The following is a 9,123-nucleotide window of genomic DNA, read 5'->3' on the forward strand; positions in this document are numbered from 1 at the left end:
GCGTAGGCTGACAAGGACAGCAGGGAAACTGAGACATCTCTGTGGGTTACAAAATGGCTTTAGTCCATTCCCTTTTTAGCAGATGCCCGTGGTATCAGCAGGGTTCTTCTAGAACACAGAGGCGGCAGACAGAGAGATGTGAGTGATAACAATGAAATGTATGGTTATAGATACTGACACAGGTACAGAGACACAGGTAGATGTGACTGATACACGTACATCCTATATGCCTGCTACTGTGGATAGATAGTGTCTTAGGGTTTCTATTGCTGTGAAGAGACACCAAGACCACCGCAACTCTCATAAAGGAAAACATTTAATTGGGGCTGGCTTACAGTGTCAGACATCTAGTCCATTGTCATCATGGCAGGAAGCATGGTGGCATGCAGGCAGACATGGTGCTGGAGAAGGAGCTGAGAGTTCTACATCTGGATCTGCAGGCAGCAGGCTGTGAATGTCACACTAGACCTGGCTTGAGCATTCTGAGACCTCAAAGCCCACCCCCTAGTGACACACCTCCTCTGACAAAACCACACCTACTCCAACAAGGCCACACCTTTAAATAGTGTCAGTCCTTATGAGCCTATGGGACCATTTTCATTCAAATCACCACAGATAGGGATGTTTATTTCATACAACTGTGGCGGATGGTTAACCTGAAACCCATGGGCCAGGGTGACAGGCTTTGACCTCTGCTAGAGGAGCTGCTGCTGAGTTTTGGTTTAGTACTGGGAATTGAACACAGGTCCTCACACATACTAGGTAAATACTCTGCTACTGAACCAAATCCCAAGTCTTTTTCCTACTTTTAGGTTTTTTTTTGTTTTGTTTGTTTGGTTTTTTTTTGTTTTGTTTTGTTTTTTTTTGTTGGTTTGTTTTTGTTTGTTTGTTTGGTTTTGGTTTTTCGAGACAGGGTTTCTCTGTGTAGCTTTGCACCTTTCCTGGAACTCACTGGGTAGCCCAGGCTGGCCTCGAACTCACAGAGATCTGCCTGGCTCTGCCTCCCGAGTGCTTGAGACAGGATCTCACTAAGTTACCCCAGCTGATCTTGAGCTCACTCTGTAAGCCAACCTTGCCTTGACCCTGGCTGGGTTTATAGACTGGCACCATCAGGCCCCAGCAGATGTTGATTTCTTGAAACAAAATTCCTTCTTTCCCAAGAAGTCCTTGGCTATTCCCTTAAGGTCTTTCAGTGGAGGGCCATCCACACTGTGGGATTTCATTTCTTTCCTTAAAGAAGACTGGTTATAGACATGAGCTACATCTATACAATGCATCCACTGCAGTACCTCAGCGAATATAGGAATAACTAGAAGATATCACCCAATGAAGTTGACCTTCAGGCCAGTATAGCTGGCATCTGCTTCACATTATTGTAGTTGGAATGTTCCTAGAGGAAGGCAGCACAGTGCAACAGAACTTGTTCCTGTTGGTTATCATAAAGCACTTCCCCCAACACACACAAGAACCAGCACCACTCCAAGGATTAAGGGAGATGCAGAACAACCATATTTTACTGGGACAGCTGTGGGGAGAAGGAAAGTGACTGGGCAGTGGACACTGTGATTTCACCGTTTGAGGATCATGGAGACCCAGCCTTCTTTGGCAAGCTGGATGTGTACATTCAGGATGAAGAGCTGATCCAAAGACTGATGTGTTGGGAGACAGCAGTTTGGTGCCTGGCCTATGTTTTCATGCATAAAAACTTAGTCCATGCATATGCAAGGACCAAGTTCTCTATCTATTTGTAAATGAAAACACCTCCCAAGGGGAAAGGGAGGGTGGAAAGGACACAGTGAGGCAAGCTCATTTCAGCAATGGGGTAAAAAAGAAGAAAGAAACTGGGCCAAAGGTTTCTTGTACTGCTCGGTCATCCAAGGCAACCCTGCTACACACAGCATTGGCCTTGAATGTAGGGTGCTCAAAGACCTCTGCTCTCTCTGCCCTCTACACTGGAGCAGCCCGGCTGGAGGAGGGAAGAATCTGCCTCGTGGGCCCTGACTTCCACCTCGTGAGATTCCCAGGGAGCCAAATCTTCCCACTCAAGCCTAGCACCATCCATCACCAACAGACCGTGGCAGCCTCTCGGACTGCCCGCAGTAGAAGGTTTCCTGCTTGAGAAGCAGTCCTCCAGACACCCCTTCCCAAGTTACACGCTGAAACGAAGTCGGAGCGTGGCAAATAGAAGCCTTGCCGGCTCACAAATCACTTTTAATGATCCCTGAAGGAAACCATCAGTAAACTTTAGGCAGGGAGCTGGAAGCAGGGACGACAGAGAGCCGCAAAAGCACAAGGCGCCGAAAGGGACAGACACAAGCTCATTTCACTCTACAGCAGCTCCTGTTTCTTCCTCCACGGATCACCGTGCTGCCTGCCTCTAGCCTGGGAGACGTGCCTTAGCTGCACACATTAGAAATGTACAGTTAATCTCGGGCGGTGATGGCTGTTACTGGTCTCAGCTTCGGCGCCATTTCCATGACAGCATCGCCAGTGTGCTCACAGAGAGATCTGTTACCAGTGAAATGCCCCCGACAAGGGCCAGCAGCCTTCCCGTAGAACGATAAGTACTGTACAGCTGGGAACAGAGCAAGAAAAACTCAGAGATGCCCTTCCTGTCCAGCGCTGCCTCGTTTCTTCTGCCCTGCATTCCCGGACGCTCTACCCAATTCTATTCTCAGTAACTGTCTTCTCCCAGATTAGGGAGCCCCCAATTTAGGACCCAGCCAAAGCTCTGATTTTACATCATGATTATGTCCCAACAAACACACAAAAAGGCTAGAGTCAGGTGTGCTGGCACACACCTGCAATTTGGGCACTTGGGAGGCAGAGGCAGGAGAACAGAGAATTAGGAGCCAGCCTTGGCTACACAGCAAGAACTCGTCTCAAACAAAACAAAGCAAAACGAAGCTACCACCCTATTTCTGTTATTTCTTCCCCATGTGTTCTTCATGGACTTTAATCCACACCAGGGGAGAGAAGCCTTCTCCTCCCTTGAATCTGATAGGGCTCTGTTGTAGCCTCAGTAAGCACAATGTAGCAGAGGAAAGGTTTTGTGACTTCTAGGTGACTGGGACATGAAAAGCCACCTAGAGGGCTAGGGATGTGACTCAGGGGCATAATAGCATGATTGAGATCCTGGTTTCGATTCCCAGCATGCTAAGAAGGAAAGAAAAGAGGGAGGAAGCGGGGAGGGAGGGAGGGATAGAAGGAAGGAGGGGAAGAAAGGGGAGGAATGAAGGAAGGAAGGGAGAGAGGAGCATAGTCCTGCCTGGCTTTTGAAACCCAGCCACCACGCCATGAGGATGCCCAGGGCACAGAAAATGCCATGTGCAGTTGTTCCAGGAGACAGCCCCAGCCAGCACTGCCCACCAGCCCAGGGAAGTGGGACTTCGGAAGGCTCCGTCCTTGAGGAATAGGAGCTTATCCCTCGTGGAGCCAAGATGAGCCACCGTGGCCACACCCTGTCCTGTCAGAGCAGAATGAAACTGTATTGAAGCCAGAAGTCACAGAGCAACTTTGTTTCCACGGCTTATTAGTGCCTGGGAGGATCACTGTCCCAGACAGGGCACCCAGTGGCCTAGAAAAATACCACACTCCTCACTCGGAATTGAAAACGCAAAATACCAGTGTATTGTTCAAGTCAATAGTTTCACAAGAGGCATTGAACTAAATAAAGGCCTGACGTGTACAGCGTTACAGCTTGACATGTACCAAAAATGTCTGGATCAATGAATTTCTTGAGTCGGTTTTTTTTGTAGAGAGGGTGACATGTGAGGTCATAAAGTGGGGATTTGGGTTTGGGGCTGTACATACTTTCTTATTGAATATATACACAACACACAATTATAATTCCATGACTTCAAACAATGTGGCACTCATTCAGCTCCTACATTGCCATTTGGTTGAGTATATCCATGATGGCTCTTCTTGGATCCACTCAGCATATCCTGAATTCTGTCAAGGCCAGAGGCATCTCTCTCTCACTTTCCTATCGACTAGGCGATACTAGCAGGACTGTGTGCCCTGGGCTTTCTCACAATGTGGTGGCTGGCTTCGTTCCAAAGGTGACAGGTTGACATCTTGAGAAAGAGAACCAGACAGAGCTGTGTTGCCTCGTGTGTGTGTGTGTGTGTGTGTGTGTGTGTGTGTGTGTGTGTGTGTGTATGTGTGTGTGTGTGTGTGTGTGTGTGTGTTATAGCTCACTCACACACTTAGGATAAAACCCAGGACCTCAACCATGTTATTCAACTATGAGCAATATCACCAGCCCATGGTGTTATGCCTCCCTGTCTCCCTCCCCCACCTCTCTCTTCCCCCCTCTCCCCCATAGGTCTCACTGTAACTCACTAAGTAACTCCGACTGGCCTCACGCTGCTCACACTGGCCTTGTACTCACAGTAGTTCTCCAGCTTAGTCTCTCAAATGCTGGGATTACAGATGTGAGCCACTATGCCCAACTTAAAGGTCTAAAATTTGCAAAACAATCAGAAAATAAGTGGAAGATGAAAAGATACAGAAGACAGGCCCTACCATTCTCTCAAGTCTCTTTCTTTTTCTTGGTCCTTACCTGGGTGCTAGAGAAGGGACAGTGTGGGGAAATTCCACTCAGACATTTTCCTTCCTTTATGTTGGGGCAAGTCCAACTGTCCAGTACCAGGTAATCTGTGGCCCATGAGGTCTTAGAATTATGGACAATGTATCAAATCTAAACAGCACCAGGCAGCCCCCACTGTGATTTCTAAGAATGTAAAATACCCAGGTAATAAGTTTCATCTGAGTGGGACAAACCTTTTCCTTTTTCTTTCTTTCTTTCTTTCTTTCTTTCTTTCTTTTTTTCTTTTTTTAAAAAAGTTGTACCATCCAGGGGCTAGAGCAATGGCTCAGAGTTAAGAGCGCTCACTGCTCTTGTAGGGACCTGGGCTTGGTTCCCAGTCATAACCTTGGTTCCTCATAACCAGTTCTAAGGGACCCCACGGAACACTGCAGGCACCAGGCATGCACACAGCACACACAAATACATTCAGGCAAAACACGCAATACACTGAAACTGAATTTTAATAAAAATAAAAATTCTATCACTACTAGATAATGAACCCTGAATAACTTCTTCAAAAAGTGTGAATAATATTCTACAGCATGCCTGACAAACATTGCCCAGGTTTGTCTGACAGCCCTTTTAGGAGGCCTCTAGCTAGGGTGATAAGCAGCTTGGGACCTTAGAAGAGAATGAAGGATGGATTTGTGGTCTTGACTCTCCAGCCACAGCTGCTGGTTGTAGCTTGAGTTTTCCTGCCTGGCCCACAGTCAGGACAAATCTCTCTTACCTGCCAGTCCCACGGCTGCTCAGACCCAACCAAATAAACACACAGAGACTTATATTGCTTACAAACTGTATGGCTGTAGCAGGCTTCTTGCTAACTGTTCTTATATCTTAAATTAACCCATTTCTATTAGTCTATAAGTTGCCACATAGCTCATGGCTTACTGGTATCTTACATCTCGCTTGTCATGGCGGCAGCTGGCAGCATCTCTCTGCCTCAGCCTTCCACCTCCCAGAATTCTCTTCTCTGCTTGTCCCGCTATACTTCCTACCTGGCTACTGGCCAATCAGTGTTTTATTTATTAACCAATCAGAGCAACACATTTGACATACAGAACATCCCACAGCAGCTGGTCATTTGTAAGGGGGCTTTGATAGACACGTAGACAAATGTGGTACTAAAACGAGAAGCATTCTTAATCATAACCGAGTTTTCAACTGAAATACAGGTCGGGTGCAGGAACTGCCCTTATCTATTTTAATAACACTCATTTGAGCTGTGTCCTGTGGCAGAACGTCTTGTCTTTAGTAAAATAAACAGAGGGCAATCTGGATCTAACTGGCTTATAAATACCAGAGTGTTGCCTTTTCCTTGAACGTGCCTTGCCTTCTCTTACGTAACTCAAGTCTCGGCAACTGAGGGTGAAACTTGATTTGCAAGAGCTAGTGGGGAGAAGTGGTAAAATTCATTTTCTGCAAGCTACTGTTGCCCTAAAAAGAATTCAAGCCTTAAAAAGATATTGGCACAAAGTTCAAAATGCTATAACATCATAAATGCAAATTAAACACGCTTTCCAAAAATACAGTGCCCCCTTGGGAGACGATTGGGAGTCCACCTGGAGTGGTACCTGTATAGAGGTGTGTTAGTCACTTTGCTCTTCTCTCTCTCTCTCTCTCTCTCTCTCTCTCTCTCTCTCTCTCTCTCCCCCTCCCTCTCTCTCTCTCTCTGAGACAGAATTTCTCTGTGTAGCTTTGGTGCCTGTCCTGGAATTCACTCTGTAGCCCAGGCTGGCCTCAAACTCACAGAGATCCGCCTGCCTCTGCCTCCTGAGTGCTGGGATCAAAGGCGTGCGCCACCACCACCCGGCCTTAGTTACTTTTCTCATTGCTGTGATCAAATGGCCTCAAGAAAGAATCGAAGGGAAAGGGAGTTCACTTGCTCACAGTTGGAGAATGCCATGGGCAGGGGAAGCATGGAGGCAAGAGGGAGAGTTGCATTTCAGGGAGATGGTTGCATTAGCTAAGTTTCTCGGTTTTATTCAGCCCAGGTCCCCTCCCCATGGAATGGTGTCACTCATACTCAGGGTGGGTCTTCCATCCTCAGTGAAAAGGCTCTGGACATGCCCTCACAGACAGCCCAAGGTGTGTCTCCTAGGTGACTGTAAACCTACTCAAGGTGACAACGAAGATTGACCGTCGCACCAGGCAGTTCCTTGACTCTGAATGTTTCTTTGATGTGGCTTGGCTTTGGATGGAGCTAAATCATTAACGCAGTCACACAGACAGTCTTGGGGTGTGGGCCAGCAGAGAATTTAAACATTCCAGCAGTACTTTAAAAATACCCATTCTCCTTGGAAACACACTTTTTAAAGTTCATCTCAGTCATGTCACTTCCTTTACCCTTCAAAATCCAACCTTGGGTTTTTTTGTCTAGTTTGGTTGGTTTTGTTTTTTTATGATCAAATAAGACATTCTCTTGTTAAAACACTCACCTCCAATCTCAGGTTAAGGGTTCCTGGCCCCTCCTTGTATAATGTCATCATGTAATGAAGAATAAAATTACAATTGATTGCTAATTTCTTCATCTGGCCTTAGAAAATATGAGCTTTAACAAGCAGCCTAAAATTTAAGTGCCAAATTTGGGTAATATCCCAAAGACACAGACAGCTCAATCTCTAGTGGTTTTCTGTGTGTAGTGGGGGGCGGGGGGGGGGCACCACAATCACCAGGAATACTTCTTGGTAAGGTAAGGTATCCCTCCAGGGTTGTAAGTCTCTGCGTCCTGGTTACAGCCTCAGTCATCTACCTTTTAAAATAAACAGCCAGGGAATCCTACACACGGGTCCATACCCCACACTGCTACCCCGGGGAGTCCTGGTCCCTCCATGGCAGCCTTCTCACGTTAGAAGCTGCCTCCCCACAGCATTCGAAAGGACCTGTCCTTTGACTCAGTGGCGGCGTTGACTGCTTCTCCAGCTCACCTCGTTTTCTTCGTTCTGTGCAGTCTACATTGTCCAAGCCTGAGGTGAGAAAAGGTCTGTCAGCAAGACCTCGTGCCAAGTCTGAATCAGAATCTAACTCTATTGCAAAGATACAATGTTCTTTCTCTAAAAGCAGCTTGGGGATTCTGAACAAAGAAATACTAACTTGAATGGAAAAAACAAAGTCCATTGTGGAAGAAGTGACTTAAGTGTTCTCTTCTGAAAGGCCTTCCTCTAATTCATGAAAGCATAAGATTAAAGCTGAATAAAAAGTCACAAGACTGTTTCAACTAACCTGCAGCTGCTGAGAACATCACATGCTGAATTTCTTCCAGCCAGCCCCCAGCCACCCCCAGCCATCCCCCAGCCACCCCCAGCCATCCCCCAGCCACCCCCAGCCATCCCCCAGCCACCCTCAGCCAGCTCCCAGCCTCCCTCAGCCAGCTCCCAGCCACCTTCAGCCGGCCCCAGCCACCCTCAGCCGGCCCCAGCCAGCCCCAGCCTCCCTCAGTCAGCCCCCAGTCACCCTCAGCCAGACCCCAGTCACCCTCAGCCAGCCCCCAGTCACCCTCAGCCAGCCCCCAGCCTCTCCCAGCCAGGACCCAGCCCGCCTCAGCCAGCCCCTAGCCCCACCTCAGCCATCCCCCAGCCTCCCTCAGTGAATATTAATAACCAAGAAGGTAGAATACTGAAAAAGCCCATTGCATCTTCATTCAGGATTCACAACTAAGGAATTTATGGTCTTATCATTGGGTCAAAAAGAATTTTACCTCCTTGTTGCCCTTCAACCAGCCCTTTTCTCTCCTTAGACTTCCTCTTCATAAAACAGAATGGAGACGAACTAAGTAAACCACAAATCTCACTTCCTATCAATTCCCCAGGCTTCGTAAAAATGGCAGCCAAGGTTAAGACAGTTGATACAGCCCTCCTGGAGGAGAGAAAGATGTCAGGTTCCCTCCCTTCTGATAAAGGTTGGACCACAGGGAAAATAAGGAGAATTGGGAAAATGGAAGCTAGCGGATGCCCACCAAGATTTTTGACCATGTAATTTCCCTTTCTTTCTGTGGCTGGTTAACTCCCTCTTTGCTGCAGGAAGCCCTGTATGTTAAGCTGGGGTAGTTATCCATGCTCACACCACCGTCAGATGCTCCGGTATTGCCTCCTAGGCCTGTAAGGGTTGGGTCAAGGAAAGGCAGGAAATATACAGATGCCTCTCCAACTTCCCTGGGGCATTTCAGTCTGTGCCATAGGAAGTCTTCTCTTTCCGTGGTGGTCAGGAAACGAACAGGAGTGACCTCTTGGGAGTGAGATGTCATCATTACTGTCACAATAAAACAGTTTATCAGAGAAGGAAAGAAAGATGGATCCCATGTGACAGTCACTGACCCATGAACATAACCAAGTCTGGTCTTTAATGATGTGAGCCACTGAAACCCTTCCCCAGCCTTGTGTTTGCCCTGAGGTGGATTGAGGTGGCTCTTTCACTTACAACCAGCAGAGCCTTGACTAGTAGTACATTTACTCTTGAGAGTTACAGCATGATAGTTAGCTTCTCTTGATGTTAGGTCCAGAGTCCTTTTCCCACAGTGCTTCGGGTGGTGT

Source organism: Peromyscus eremicus, chromosome 3, assembly GCF_949786415.1.
Source record: "Peromyscus eremicus chromosome 3, PerEre_H2_v1, whole genome shotgun sequence".
Lineage (NCBI taxonomy): Eukaryota > Metazoa > Chordata > Mammalia > Rodentia > Cricetidae > Peromyscus > Peromyscus eremicus.